Source organism: Schistocerca gregaria, unplaced genomic scaffold (genome assembly GCF_023897955.1).
Source record: "Schistocerca gregaria isolate iqSchGreg1 unplaced genomic scaffold, iqSchGreg1.2 ptg000288l, whole genome shotgun sequence".
NCBI classification, from domain to species: domain Eukaryota; kingdom Metazoa; phylum Arthropoda; class Insecta; order Orthoptera; family Acrididae; genus Schistocerca; species Schistocerca gregaria.
Window position 1 is genome coordinate 157,947 of NW_026061777.1, and position 14,719 is coordinate 172,665.

Sequence of the window (14,719 nt, forward strand, 5' to 3'; positions counted from 1 at the left end):
ACATCTAAAACAACGTCGGAAAGTAACTCGTTCGGCTTTTGAGTCACATAAAGTATGTGCGTTAATTTTGACGCCACTAGCTCTGCATGTTGTCATGCAATTTCTTTACCTCTCAGAAATGATTATGACATAAAAGTGAAGTACGTGACGAGTGTGACGTTAGGAAAACATTAGGCATCATGGAGAGATTCTGTATGGGACCACCCAACCCAAACGAGTACTGTGTGACGTGCTACCCGGCAGGTATTCACCGAGGTAGCCGGCTAGCTCAGTCGGTAGAGTGTCAGACTCTTAATCCCAGGTTCGTGGGTTCGAGCCAGACGCTGGGCGGAACGGAATTTTGTTCCGCTGCAAGTGCAAATTACCGTTTTTCTGATTAACGAGATTTAATGGAAATAGCAACTTTAAACTTTGCCTACGTCTCTGTCAGTCGCAAGGAAGCTGTATTTGAAGGTGAAGGTGATTTTGTAGACATGTGTGAAAGACATGTTCTGAAATGCAAGTGTTGTTGTTTGGAGAGCACATCGGTTACGTGTCAGATGTGTAGTCAAGCAGTAATTTGTCGCCATAGCTGCAAATATTAGCCGGTAATATGAAGTGTTGTCAGCTAAAGTCTGATGATGCAGACGACCGTAAGGACGAAGTACCCAAGAGTACCGCTAGGCCGCGCCTCTTTAGCTCAGTGGTAGAGCACTGGTCTAATAAACCAGCGGTCGTAAGTTCCATCCTCACAGGAGGAAGATGAATTTTGGAAATCAGTTGCGCGTCGTGGCCGTATAGCAAACAGTACCTGTGATGACGAACAATTAGCGACAGGCGTTTTTTTAAGAATCACTCTCAGATGCGATTAAGGCGAATGGCGCAGATAAAGCATTTGCCAAAGCGGTACAGCATAAGGTGGGACGAGGCAGTCTGAATTACATTTTATAGATGTATTTCTCACATATCTCAGAGCCTCTCGCGATATTCGTCGTCGTCGTCGTCGTCGTCGTCGTCGTCGTCGTCGTCGCCGCCGCCGCCGCTTCTGCAGAAGTAGCAAATGGCAATCGTAGCAAATGCGGCGAGGGACGCCCTGCCTTCGATTCCGAATGCACAAAGTGTGTGGTCTTGTTTCACAGTCTATATTTGGTCGGTCTCGTCAGAGGTTGAATGTAACGAATGGGTGGGAAAGAGCAAGGGGCAGCGGCTGTGTAGAACGAAAACACAAATCCTCAGGGGTGTGAGCGTTTCGAGATGAGTCGTATACATGTAAATGTTGGTCGTCAGTGACCGTGTGGCCTAATGGATAAGGCGTCGGACTTCGGATCTGAAGATTACAGGTTCGAATGCTGTCACGCTTGCGTTTTTCCAGTTCTGAAAAAGAAACATAACGTTTTAATGTAGCAATTGAGCAGTACGAAACCGTCTGAATGTTGCTGTTGACCATTTTTTGCTTGGAGATGCTCTTGAGCTTGAAACACACACAACAAGACCGGTGTTAACTAGCGAAATGGTCGGCAGAGTGCCGACACAGCGAGTTTTGACTATCACTTGCACATCTAAAACAACGTCGGAAAGTAACTCGTTCGGCTTTTGAGTCACATAAAGTATGTGCGTTAATTTTGACGCCACTAGCTCTGCATGTTGTCATGCAATTTCTTTACCTCTCAGAAATGATTATGACATAAAAGTGAAGTACGTGACGAGTGTGACGTTAGGAAAACATTAGGCATCATGGAGAGATTCTGTATGGGACCACCCAACCCAAACGAGTACTGTGTGACGTGCTACCCGGCAGGTATTCACCGAGGTAGCCGGCTAGCTCAGTCGGTAGAGCGTCAGACTCTTAATCCCAGGTTCGTGGGTTCGAGCCAGAAGCTGGGCGGAACGGAATTTTGTTCCGCTGCAAGTGCAAATTACCGTTTTTCTGATTAACGAGATTTAATGGAAATAGCAACTTTAAACTTTGCCTACGTCTCTGTCAGTCGCAAGGAAGCTGTATTTGAAGGTGAAGGTGATTTTGTAGACATGTGTGAAAGACATGTTCTGAAATGCAAGTGTTGTTGTTTGGAGAGCACATCGGTTACGTGTCAGATGTGTAGTCAAGCAGTAATTTGTCGCCATAGCTGCAAATATTAGCCGGTAATATGAAGTGTTGTCAGCTAAAGTCTGATGATGCAGACGACCGTAAGGACGAAGTACCCAAGAGTACCGCTAGGCCGCGCCTCTTTAGCTCAGTGGTAGAGCACTGGTCTAATAAACCAGCGGTCGTAAGTTCCATCCTCACAGGAGAAAGATGAATTTTGGAAATCAGTTGCGCGTCGTGGCCGTATAGCAAACAGTACCTGTGATGACGAACAATTAGCGACAGGCGTTTTTTTAAGAATCACTCTCAGATGCGATTAAGGCGAATGGCGCAGATAAAGCATTTGCCAAAGCGGTACAGCATAAGGTGGGACGAGGCAGTCTGAATTACATTTTATAGATGTATTTCTCACATATCTCAGAGCCTCTCGCGATATTCGTCGTCGTCGTCGTCGTCGTCGTCGTCGTCGCCGCCGCCGCCGCCGCTTCTGCAGAAGTAGCAAATGGCAATCGTAGCAAATGCGGCGAGGGACGCCCTGCCTTCGATTCCGAATGCACAAAGTGTGTGGTCTTGTTTCACAGTCTATATTTGGTCGGTCTCGTCAGAGGTTGAATGTAACGAATGGGTGGGAAAGAGCAAGGGGCAGCGGCTGTGTAGAACGAAAACACAAATCCTCAGGGGTGTGAGCGTTTCGAGATGAGTCGTATACATGTAAATGTTGGTCGTCAGTGACCGTGTGGCCTAATGGATAAGGCGTCGGACTTCGGATCTGAAGATTACGGGTTCGAATGCTGTCACGCTTGTGTTTTTCCAGTTCTGAAAAAGAAACATAACGTTTTAATGTAGCAATTGAGCAGTACGAAACCGTCTGAATGTTGCTGTTGACCATTTTTTGCTTGGAGATGCTCTTGAGCTTGAAACACACACAACAAGACCGGTGTTAACTAGCGAAATGGTCGGCAGAGTGCCGACACAGCGAGTTTTGACTATCACTTGCACATCTAAAACAACGTCGGAAAGTAACTCGTTCGGCTTTTGAGTCACATAAAGTATGTGCGTTAATTTTGACGCCACTAGCTCTGCATGTTGTCATGCAATTTCTTTACCTCTCAGAAATGATTATGACATAAAAGTGAAGTACGTGACGAGTGTGACGTTAGGAAAACATTAGGCATCATGGAGAGATTCTGTATGGGACCACCCAACCCAAACGAGTACTGTGTGACGTGCTACCCGGCAGGTATTCACCGAGGTAGCCGGCTAGCTCAGTCGGTAGAGTGTCAGACTCTTAATCCCAGGTTCGTGGGTTCGAGCCAGACGCTGGGCGGAACGGAATTTTGTTCCGCTGCAAGTGCAAATTACCGTTTTTCTGATTAACGAGATTTAATGGAAATAGCAACTTTAAACTTTGCCTACGTCTCTGTCAGTCGCAAGGAAGCTGTATTTGAAGGTGAAGGTGATTTTGTAGACATGTGTGAAAGACATGTTCTGAAATGCAAGTGTTGTTGTTTGGAGAGCACATCGGTTACGTGTCAGATGTGTAGTCAAGCAGTAATTTGTCGCCATAGCTGCAAATATTAGCCGGTAATATGAAGTGTTGTCAGCTAAAGTCTGATGATGCAGACGACCGTAAGGACGAAGTACCCAAGAGTACCGCTAGGCCGCGCCTCTTTAGCTCAGTGGTAGAGCACTGGTCTAATAAACCAGCGGTCGTAAGTTCCATCCTCACAGGAGGAAGATGAATTTTGGAAATCAGTTGCGCGTCGTGGCCGTATAGCAAACAGTACCTGTGATGACGAACAATTAGCGACAGGCGTTTTTTTAAGAATCACTCTCAGATGCGATTAAGGCGAATGGCGCAGATAAAGCATTTGCCAAAGCGGTACAGCATAAGGTGGGACGAGGCAGTCTGAATTACATTTTATAGATGTATTTCTCACATATCTCAGAGCCTCTCGCGATATTCGTCGTCGTCGTCGTCGTCGTCGTCGTCGTCGTCGCCGCCGCCGCCGCTTCTGCAGAAGTAGCAAATGGCAATCGTAGCAAATGCGGCGAGGGACGCCCTGCCTTCGATTCCGAATGCACAAAGTGTGTGGTCTTGTTTCACAGTCTATATTTGGTCGGTCTCGTCAGAGGTTGAATGTAACGAATGGGTGGGAAAGAGCAAGGGGCAGCGGCTGTGTAGAACGAAAACACAAATCCTCAGGGGTGTGAGCGTTTCGAGATGAGTCGTATACATGTAAATGTTGGTCGTCAGTGACCGTGTGGCCTAATGGATAAGGCGTCGGACTTCGGATCTGAAGATTACAGGTTCGAATGCTGTCACGCTTGCGTTTTTCCAGTTCTGAAAAAGAAACATAACGTTTTAATGTAGCAATTGAGCAGTACGAAACCGTCTGAATGTTGCTGTTGACCATTTTTTGCTTGGAGATGCTCTTGAGCTTGAAACACACACAACAAGACCGGTGTTAACTAGCGAAATGGTCGGCAGAGTGCCGACACAGCGAGTTTTGACTATCACTTGCACATCTAAAACAACGTCGGAAAGTAACTCGTTCGGCTTTTGAGTCACATAAAGTATGTGCGTTAATTTTGACGCCACTAGCTCTGCATGTTGTCATGCAATTTCTTTACCTCTCAGAAATGATTATGACATAAAAGTGAAGTACGTGACGAGTGTGACGTTAGGAAAACATTAGGCATCATGGAGAGATTCTGTATGGGACCACCCAACCCAAACGAGTACTGTGTGACGTGCTACCCGGCAGGTATTCACCGAGGTAGCCGGCTAGCTCAGTCGGTAGAGCGTCAGACTCTTAATCCCAGGTTCGTGGGTTCGAGCCAGAAGCTGGGCGGAACGGAATTTTGTTCCGCTGCAAGTGCAAATTACCGTTTTTCTGATTAACGAGATTTAATGGAAATAGCAACTTTAAACTTTGCCTACGTCTCTGTCAGTCGCAAGGAAGCTGTATTTGAAGGTGAAGGTGATTTTGTAGACATGTGTGAAAGACATGTTCTGAAATACAAGTGTTGTTGTTTGGAGAGCACATCGGTTACGTGTCAGATGTGTAGTCAAGCAGTAATTTGTCGCCATAGCTGCAAATATTAGCCGGTAATATGAAGTGTTGTCAGCTAAAGTCTGATGATGCAGACGACCGTAAGGACGAAGTACCCAAGAGTACCGCTAGGCCGCGCCTCTTTAGCTCAGTGGTAGAGCACTGGTCTAATAAACCAGCGGTCGTAAGTTCCATCCTCACAGGAGAAAGATGAATTTTGGAAATCAGTTGCGCGTCGTGGCCGTATAGCAAACAGTACCTGTGATGACGAACAATTAGCGACAGGCGTTTTTTTAAGAATCACTCTCAGATGCGATTAAGGCGAATGGCGCAGATAAAGCATTTGCCAAAGCGGTACAGCATAAGGTGGGACGAGGCAGTCTGAATTACATTTTATAGATGTATTTCTCACATATCTCAGAGCCTCTCGCGATATTCGTCGTCGTCGTCGTCGTCGTCGTCGTCGTCGTCGCCGCCGCCGCCGCTTCTGCAGAAGTAGCAAATGGCAATCGTAGCAAATGCGGCGAGGGACGCCCTGCCTTCGATTCCGAATGCACAAAGTGTGTGGTCTTGTTTCACAGTCTATATTTGGTCGGTCTCGTCAGAGGTTGAATGTAACGAATGGGTGGGAAAGAGCAAGGGGCAGCGGCTGTGTAGAACGAAAACACAAATCCTCAGGGGTGTGAGCGTTTCGAGATGAGTCGTATACATGTAAATGTTGGTCGTCAGTGACCGTGTGGCCTAATGGATAAGGCGTCGGACTTCGGATCTGAAGATTACAGGTTCGAATGCTGTCACGCTTGTGTTTTTCCAGTTCTGAAAAAGAAACATAACGTTTTAATGTAGCAATTGAGCAGTACGAAACCGTCTGAATGTTGCTGTTGACCATTTTTTGCTTGGAGATGCTCTTGAGCTTGAAACACACACAACAAGACCGGTGTTAACTAGCGAAATGGTCGGCAGAGTGCCGACACAGCGAGTTTTGACTATCACTTGCACATCTAAAACAACGTCGGAAAGTAACTCGTTCGGCTTTTGAGTCACATAAAGTATGTGCGTTAATTTTGACGCCACTAGCTCTGCATGTTGTCATGCAATTTCTTTACCTCTCAGAAATGATTATGACATAAAAGTGAAGTACGTGACGAGTGTGACGTTAGGAAAACATTAGGCATCATGGAGAGATTCTGTATGGGACCACCCAACCCAAACGAGTACTGTGTGACGTGCTACCCGGCAGGTATTCACCGAGGTAGCCGGCTAGCTCAGTCGGTAGAGCGTCAGACTCTTAATCCCAGGTTCGTGGGTTCGAGCCAGAAGCTGGGCGGAACGGAATTTTGTTCCGCTGCAAGTGCAAATTACCGTTTTTCTGATTAACGAGATTTAATGGAAATAGCAACTTTAAACTTTGCCTACGTCTCTGTCAGTCGCAAGGAAGCTGTATTTGAAGGTGAAGGTGATTTTGTAGACATGTGTGAAAGACATGTTCTGAAATGCAAGTGTTGTTGTTTGGAGAGCACATCGGTTACGTGTCAGATGTGTAGTCAAGCAGTAATTTGTCGCCATAGCTGCAAATATTAGCCGGTAATATGAAGTGTTGTCAGCTAAAGTCTGATGATGCAGACGACCGTAAGGACGAAGTACCCAAGAGTACCGCTAGGCCGCGCCTCTTTAGCTCAGTGGTAGAGCACTGGTCTAATAAACCAGCGGTCGTAAGTTCCATCCTCACAGGAGAAAGATGAATTTTGGAAATCAGTTGCGCGTCGTGGCCGTATAGCAAACAGTACCTGTGATGACGAACAATTAGCGACAGGCGTTTTTTTAAGAATCACTCTCAGATGCGATTAAGGCGAATGGCGCAGATAAAGCATTTGCCAAAGCGGTAGAGCATAAGGTGGGACGAGGCAGTCTGAATTACATTTTATAGATGTATTTCTCACATATCTCAGAGCCTCTCGCGATATTCGTCGTCGTCGTCGTCGTCGTCGTCGTCGTCATCGTCGCCGCCGCCGCCGCTTCTGCAGAAGTAGCAAATGGCAATCGTAGCAAATGCGGCGAGGGACGCCCTGCCTTCGATTCCGAATGCACAAAGTGTGTGGTCTTGTTTCACAGTCTATATTTGGTCGGTCTCGTCAGAGGTTGAATGTAACGAATGGGTGGGAAAGAGCAAGGGGCAGCGGCTGTGTAGAACGAAAACACAAATCCTCAGGGGTGTGAGCGTTTCGAGATGAGTCGTATACATGTAAATGTTGGTCGTCAGTGACCGTGTGGCCTAATGGATAAGGCGTCGGACTTCGGATCTGAAGATTACAGGTTCGAATGCTGTCACGCTTGTGTTTTTCCAGTTCTGAAAAAGAAACATAACGTTTTAATGTAGCAATTGAGCAGTACGAAACCGTCTGAATGTTGCTGTTGACCATTTTTTGCTTGGAGATGCTCTTGAGCTTGAAACACACACAACAAGACCGGTGTTAACTAGCGAAATGGTCGGCAGAGTGCCGACACAGCGAGTTTTGACTATCACTTGCACATCTAAAACAACGTCGGAAAGTAACTCGTTCGGCTTTTGAGTCACATAAAGTATGTGCGTTAATTTTGACGCCACTAGCTCTGCATGTTGTCATGCAATTTCTTTACCTCTCAGAAATGATTATGACATAAAAGTGAAGTACGTGACGAGTGTGACGTTAGGAAAACATTAGGCATCATGGAGAGATTCTGTATGGGACCACCCAACCCAAACGAGTACTGTGTGACGTGCTACCCGGCAGGTATTCACCGAGGTAGCCGGCTAGCTCAGTCGGTAGAGCGTCAGACTCTTAATCCCAGGGTCGTGGGTTCGAGCCAGACGCTGGGCGGAACGGAATTTTGTTCCGCTGCAAGTGCAAATTACCGTTTTTCTGATTAACGAGATTTAATGGAAATAGCAACTTTAAACTTTGCCTACGTCTCTGTCAGTCGCAAGGAAGCTGTATTTGAAGGTGAAGGTGATTTTGTAGACATGTGTGAAAGACATGTTCTGAAATGCAAGTGTTGTTGTTTGGAGAGCACATCGGTTACGTGTCAGATGTGTAGTCAAGCAGTAATTTGTCGCCATAGCTGCAAATATTAGCCGGTAATATGAAGTGTTGTAAGCTAAAGTCTGATGATGCAGACGACCGTAAGGACGAAGTACCCAAGAGTACCGCTAGGCCGCGCCTCTTTAGCTCAGTGGTAGAGCACTGGTCTAATAAACCAGCGGTCGTAAGTTCCATCCTCACAGGAGAAAGATGAATTTTGGAAATCAGTTGCGCGTCGTGGCCGTATAGCAAACAGTACCTGTGATGACGAACAATTAGCGACAGGCGTTTTTTTAAGAATCACTCTCAGATGCGATTAAGGCGAATGGCGCAGATAAAGCATTTGCCAAAGCGGTAGAGCATAAGGTGGGACGAGGCAGTCTGAATTACATTTTATAGATGTATTTCTCACATATCTCAGAGCCTCTCGCGATATTCGTCGTCGTCGTCGTCGTCGTCGTCGTCGTCATCGTCGCCGCCGCCGCCGCTTCTGCAGAAGTAGCAAATGGCAATCGTAGCAAATGCGGCGAGGGACGCCCTGCCTTCGATTCCGAATGCACAAAGTGTGTGGTCTTGTTTCACAGTCTATATTTGGTCGGTCTCGTCAGAGGTTGAATGTAACGAATGGGTGGGAAAGAGCAAGGGGCAGCGGCTGTGTAGAACGAAAACACAAATCCTCAGGGGTGTGAGCGTTTCGAGATGAGTCGTATACATGTAAATGTTGGTCGTCAGTGACCGTGTGGCCTAATGGATAAGGCGTCGGACTTCGGATCTGAAGATTACAGGTTCGAATGCTGTCACGCTTGTGTTTTTCCAGTTCTGAAAAAGAAACATAACGTTTTAATGTAGCAATTGAGCAGTACGAAACCGTCTGAATGTTGCTGTTGACCATTTTTTGCTTGGAGATGCTCTTGAGCTTGAAACACACACAACAAGACCGGTGTTAACTAGCGAAATGGTCGGCAGAGTGCCGACACAGCGAGTTTTGACTATCACTTGCACATCTAAAACAACGTCGGAAAGTAACTCGTTCGGCTTTTGAGTCACATAAAGTATGTGCGTTAATTTTGACGCCACTAGCTCTGCATGTTGTCATGCAATTTCTTTACCTCTCAGAAATGATTATGACATAAAAGTGAAGTACGTGACGAGTGTGACGTTAGGAAAACATTAGGCATCATGGAGAGATTCTGTATGGGACCACCCAACCCAAACGAGTACTGTGTGACGTGCTACCCGGCAGGTATTCACCGAGGTAGCCGGCTAGCTCAGTCGGTAGAGCGTCAGACTCTTAATCCCATTGTCGTGGGTTCGAGCCAGACGCTGGGCGGAACGGAATTTTGTTCCGCTGCAAGTGCAAATTACCGTTTTTCTGATTAACGAGATTTAATGGAAATAGCAACTTTAAACTTTGCCTACGTCTCTGTCAGTCGCAAGGAAGCTGTATTTGAAGGTGAAGGTGATTTTGTAGACATGTGTGAAAGACATGTTCTGAAATGCAAGTGTTGTTGTTTGGAGAGCACATCGGTTACGTGTCAGATGTGTAGTCAAGCAGTAATTTGTCGCCATAGCTGCAAATATTAGCCGGTAATATGAAGTGTTGTCAGCTAAAGTCTGATGATGCAGACGACCGTAAGGACGAAGTACCCAAGAGTACCGCTAGGCCGCGCCTCTTTAGCTCAGTGGTAGAGCACTGGTCTAATAAACCAGCGGTCGTAAGTTCCATCCTCACAGGAGGAAGATGAATTTTGGAAATCAGTTGCGCGTCGTGGCCGTATAGCAAACAGTACCTGTGATGACGAACAATTAGCGACAGGCGTTTTTTTAAGAATCACTCTCAGATGCGATTAAGGCGAATGGCGCAGATAAAGCATTTGCCAAAGCGGTACAGCATAAGGTGGGACGAGGCAGTCTGAATTACATTTTATAGATGTATTTCTCACATATCTCAGAGCCTCTCGCGATATTCGTCGTCGTCGTCGTCGTCGTCGTCGTCGCCGCCGCCGCCGCCGCTTCTGCAGAAGTAGCAAATGGCAATCGTAGCAAATGCGGCGAGGGACGCCCTGCCTTCGATTCCGAATGCACAAAGTGTGTGGTCTTGTTTCACAGTCTATATTTGGTCGGTCTCGTCAGAGGTTGAATGTAACGAATGGGTGGGAAAGAGCAAGGGGCAGCGGCTGTGTAGAACGAAAACACAAATCCTCAGGGGTGTGAGCGTTTCGAGATGAGTCGTATACATGTAAATGTTGGTCGTCAGTGACCGTGTGGCCTAATGGATAAGGCGTCGGACTTCGGATCTGAAGATTACAGGTTCGAATGCTGTCACGCTTGTGTTTTTCCAGTTCTGAAAAAGAAACATAACGTTTTAATGTAGCAATTGAGCAGTACGAAACCGTCTGAATGTTGCTGTTGACCATTTTTTGCTTGGAGATGCTCTTGAGCTTGAAACACACACAACAAGACCGGTGTTAACTAGCGAAATGGTCGGCAGAGTGCCGACACAGCGAGTTTTGACTATCACTTGCACATCTAAAACAACGTCGGAAAGTAACTCGTTCGGCTTTTGAGTCACATAAAGTATGTGCGTTAATTTTGACGCCACTAGCTCTGCATGTTGTCATGCAATTTCTTTACCTCTCAGAAATGATTATGACATAAAAGTGAAGTACGTGACGAGTGTGACGTTAGGAAAACATTAGGCATCATGGAGAGATTCTGTATGGGACCACCCAACCCAAACGAGTACTGTGTGACGTGCTACCCGGCAGGTATTCACCGAGGTAGCCGGCTAGCTCAGTCGGTAGAGCGTCAGACTCTTAATCCCAGGGTCGTGGGTTCGAGCCAGACGCTGGGCGGAACGGAATTTTGTTCCGCTGCAAGTGCAAATTACCGTTTTTCTGATTAACGAGATTTAATGGAAATAGCAACTTTAAACTTTGCCTACGTCTCTGTCAGTCGCAAGGAAGCTGTATTTGAAGGTGAAGGTGATTTTGTAGACATGTGTGAAAGACATGTTCTGAAATGCAAGTGTTGTTGTTTGGAGAGCACATCGGTTACGTGTCAGATGTGTAGTCAAGCAGTAATTTGTCGCCATAGCTGCAAATATTAGCCGGTAATATGAAGTGTTGTCAGCTAAAGTCTGATGATGCAGACGACCGTAAGGACGAAGTACCCAAGAGTACCGCTAGGCCGCGCCTCTTTAGCTCAGTGGTAGAGCACTGGTCTAATAAACCAGGGGTCATAAGTTCCATCCTCACAGGAGAAAGATGAATTTTGGAAATCAGTTGCGCGTCGTGGCCGTATAGCAAACAGTACCTGTGATGACGAACAATTAGCGACAGGCGTTTTTTTAAGAATCACTCTCAGATGCGATTAAGGCGAATGGCGCAGATAAAGCATTTGCCAAAGCGGTACAGCATAAGGTGGGACGAGGCAGTCTGAATTACATTTTATAGATGTATTTCTCACATATCTCAGAGCCTTTCGCGTTATTCGTCGTCGTCGTCGTCGTCGTCGTCGTCGTCGTCGCCGCCGCCGCCGCTTCTGCAGAAGTAGCAAATGGCAATCGTAGCAAATGCGGCGAGGGACGCCCTGCCTTCGATTCCGAATGCACAAAGTGTGTGGTCTTGTTTCACAGTCTATATTTGGTCGGTCTCGTCAGAGGTTGAATGTAACGAATGGGTGGGAAAGAGCAAGGGGCAGCGGCTGTGTAGAACGAAAACACAAATCCTCAGGGGTGTGAGCGTTTCGAGATGAGTCGTATACATGTAAATGTTGGTCGTCAGTGACCGTGTGGCCTAATGGATAAGGCGTCGGACTTCGGATCTGAAGATTACAGGTTCGAATGCTGTCACGCTTGTGTTTTTCCAGTTCTGAAAAAGAAACATAACGTTTTAATGTAGCAATTGAGCAGTACGAAACCGTCTGAATGTTGCTGTTGACCATTTTTTGCTTGGAGATGCTCTTGAGCTTGAAACACACACAACAAGACCGGTGTTAACTAGCGAAATGGTCGGCAGAGTGCCGACACAGCGAGTTTTGACTATCACTTGCACATCTAAAACAACGTCGGAAAGTAACTCGTTCGGCTTTTGAGTCACATAAAGTATGTGCGTTAATTTTGACGCCACTAGCTCTGCATGTTGTCATGCAATTTCTTTACCTCTCAGAAATGATTATGACATAAAAGTGAAGTACGTGACGAGTGTGACGTTAGGAAAACATTAGGCATCATGGAGAGATTCTGTATGGGACCACCCAACCCAAACGAGTACTGTGTGACGTGCTACCCGGCAGGTATTCACCGAGGTAGCCGGCTAGCTCAGTCGGTAGAACGTCAGACTCTTAATCCCAGGGTCGTGGGTTCGAGCCAGACGCTGGGCGGAACGGAATTTTGTTCCGCTGCAAGTGTAAATTACCGTTTTTCTGATTAACGAGATTTAATGGAAATAGCAACTTTAAACTTTGCCTACGTCTCTGTCAGTCGCAAGGAAGCTGTATTTGAAGGTGAAGGTGATTTTGTAGACATGTGTGAAAGACATGTTCTGAAATGCAAGTGTTGTTGTTTGGAGAGCACATCGGTTACGTGTCAGATGTGTAGTCAAGCAGTAATTTGTCGCCATAGCTGCAAATATTAGCCGGTAATATGAAGTGTTGTCAGCTAAAGTCTGATGATGCAGACGACCGTAAGGACGAAGTACCCAAGAGTACCGCTAGGCCGCGCCTCTTTAGCTCAGTGGTAGAGCACTGGTCTAATAAACCAGGGGTCGAAAGTTCCATCCTCACAGGAGAAAGATGAATTTTGGAAATCAGTTGCGCGTCGTGGCCGTATAGCAAACAGTACCTGTGATGACGAACAATTAGCGACAGGCGTTTTTTTAAGAATCACTCTCAGATGCGATTAAGGCGAATGGCGCAGATAAAGCATTTGCCAAAGCGGTACAGCATAAGGTGGGACGAGGCAGTCTGAATTACATTTTATAGATGTATTTCTCACATATCTCAGAGCCTCTCGCGATATTCGTCGTCGTCGTCGTCGTCGTCGTCGTCGTCGTCGCCGCCGCCGCCGCTTCTGCAGAAGTAGCAAATGGCAATCGTAGCAAATGCGGCGAGGGACGCCCTGCCTTCGATTCCGAATGCACAAAGTGTGTGGTCTTGTTTCACAGTCTATATTTGGTCGGTCTCGTCAGAGGTTGAATGTAACGAATGGGTGGGAAAGAGCAAGGGGCAGCGGCTGTGTAGAACGAAAACACAAATCCTCAGGGGTGTGAGCGTTTCGAGATGAGTCGTATACATGTAAATGTTGGTCGTCAGTGACCGTGTGGCCTAATGGATAAGGCGTCGGACTTCGGATCTGAAGATTACAGGTTCGAATGCTGTCACGCTTGTGTTTTTCCAGTTCTGAAAAAGAAACATAACGTTTTAATGTAGCAATTGAGCAGTACGAAACCGTCTGAATGTTGCTGTTGACCATTTTTTGCTTGGAGATGCTCTTGAGCTTGAAACACACACAACAAGACCGGTGTTAACTAGCGAAATGGTCGGCAGAGTGCCGACACAGCGAGTTTTGACTATCACTTGCACATCTAAAACAACGTCGGAAAGTAACTCGTTCGGCTTTTGAGTCACATAAAGTATGTGCGTTAATTTTGACGCCACTAGCTCTGCATGTTGTCATGCAATTTCTTTACCTCTCAGAAATGATTATGACATAAAAGTGAAGTACGTGACGAGTGTGACGTTAGGAAAACATTAGGCATCATGGAGAGATTCTGTATGGGACCACCCAACCCAAACGAGTACTGTGTGACGTGCTACCCGGCAGGTATTCACCGAGGTAGCCGGCTAGCTCAGTCGGTAGAGCGTCAGACTCTTAATCCCAGGGTCGTGGGTTCGAGCCAGACGCTGGGCGGAACGGAATTTTGTTCCGCTGCAAGTGCAAATTACCGTTTTTCTGATTAACGAGATTTAATGGAAATAGCAACTTTAAACTTTGCCTACGTCTCTGTCAGTCGCAAGGAAGCTGTATTTGAAGGTGAAGGTGATTTTGTAGACATGTGTGAAAGACATGTTCTGAAATGCAAGTGTTGTTGTTTGGAGAGCACATCGGTTACGTGTCAGATGTGTAGTCAAGCAGTAATTTGTCGCCATAGCTGCAAATATTAGCCGGTAATATGAAGTGTTGTCAGCTAAAGTCTGATGATGCAGACGACCGTAAGGACGAAGTACCCAAGAGTACCGCTAGGCCGCGCCTCTTTAGCTCAGTGGTAGAGCACTGGTCTAATAAACCAGGGGTCATAAGTTCCATCCTCACAGGAGAAAGATGAATTTTGGAAATCAGTTGCGCGTCGTGGCCGTATAGCAAACAGTACCTGTGATGACGAACAATTAGCGACAGGCGTTTTTTTAAGAATCACTCTCAGATGCGATTAAGGCGAATGGCGCAGATAAAGCATTTGCCAAAGCGGTACAGCATAAGGTGGGACGAGGCAGTCTGAATTACATTTTATAGATGTATTTCTCACATATCTCAGAGCCTC

General features: G+C 46.5%; 3 non-coding genes across 3 annotated transcripts; all 3 read left to right on the forward strand.

Annotated features, from left to right (window-relative positions):
* Positions 1-668: 668 nt before the first annotated feature.
* Trnai-aau (transfer RNA isoleucine (anticodon AAU)) lies at positions 669-740 on the forward strand. The gene has a single exon. It is a non-coding gene; the product is annotated as a tRNA-Ile (tRNA).
* A 2,990-nt stretch (positions 741-3,730) lies between these two features.
* Positions 3,731-3,802, forward strand: Trnai-aau (transfer RNA isoleucine (anticodon AAU)). Its single transcript has one exon. It is a non-coding gene; the product is annotated as a tRNA-Ile (tRNA).
* Positions 3,803-9,848: 6,046 nt separating this feature from the next.
* Trnai-aau (transfer RNA isoleucine (anticodon AAU)) lies at positions 9,849-9,920 on the forward strand. The gene has a single exon. It is a non-coding gene; the product is annotated as a tRNA-Ile (tRNA).
* The last annotated feature ends 4,799 nt before the right edge of the window (positions 9,921-14,719 follow it).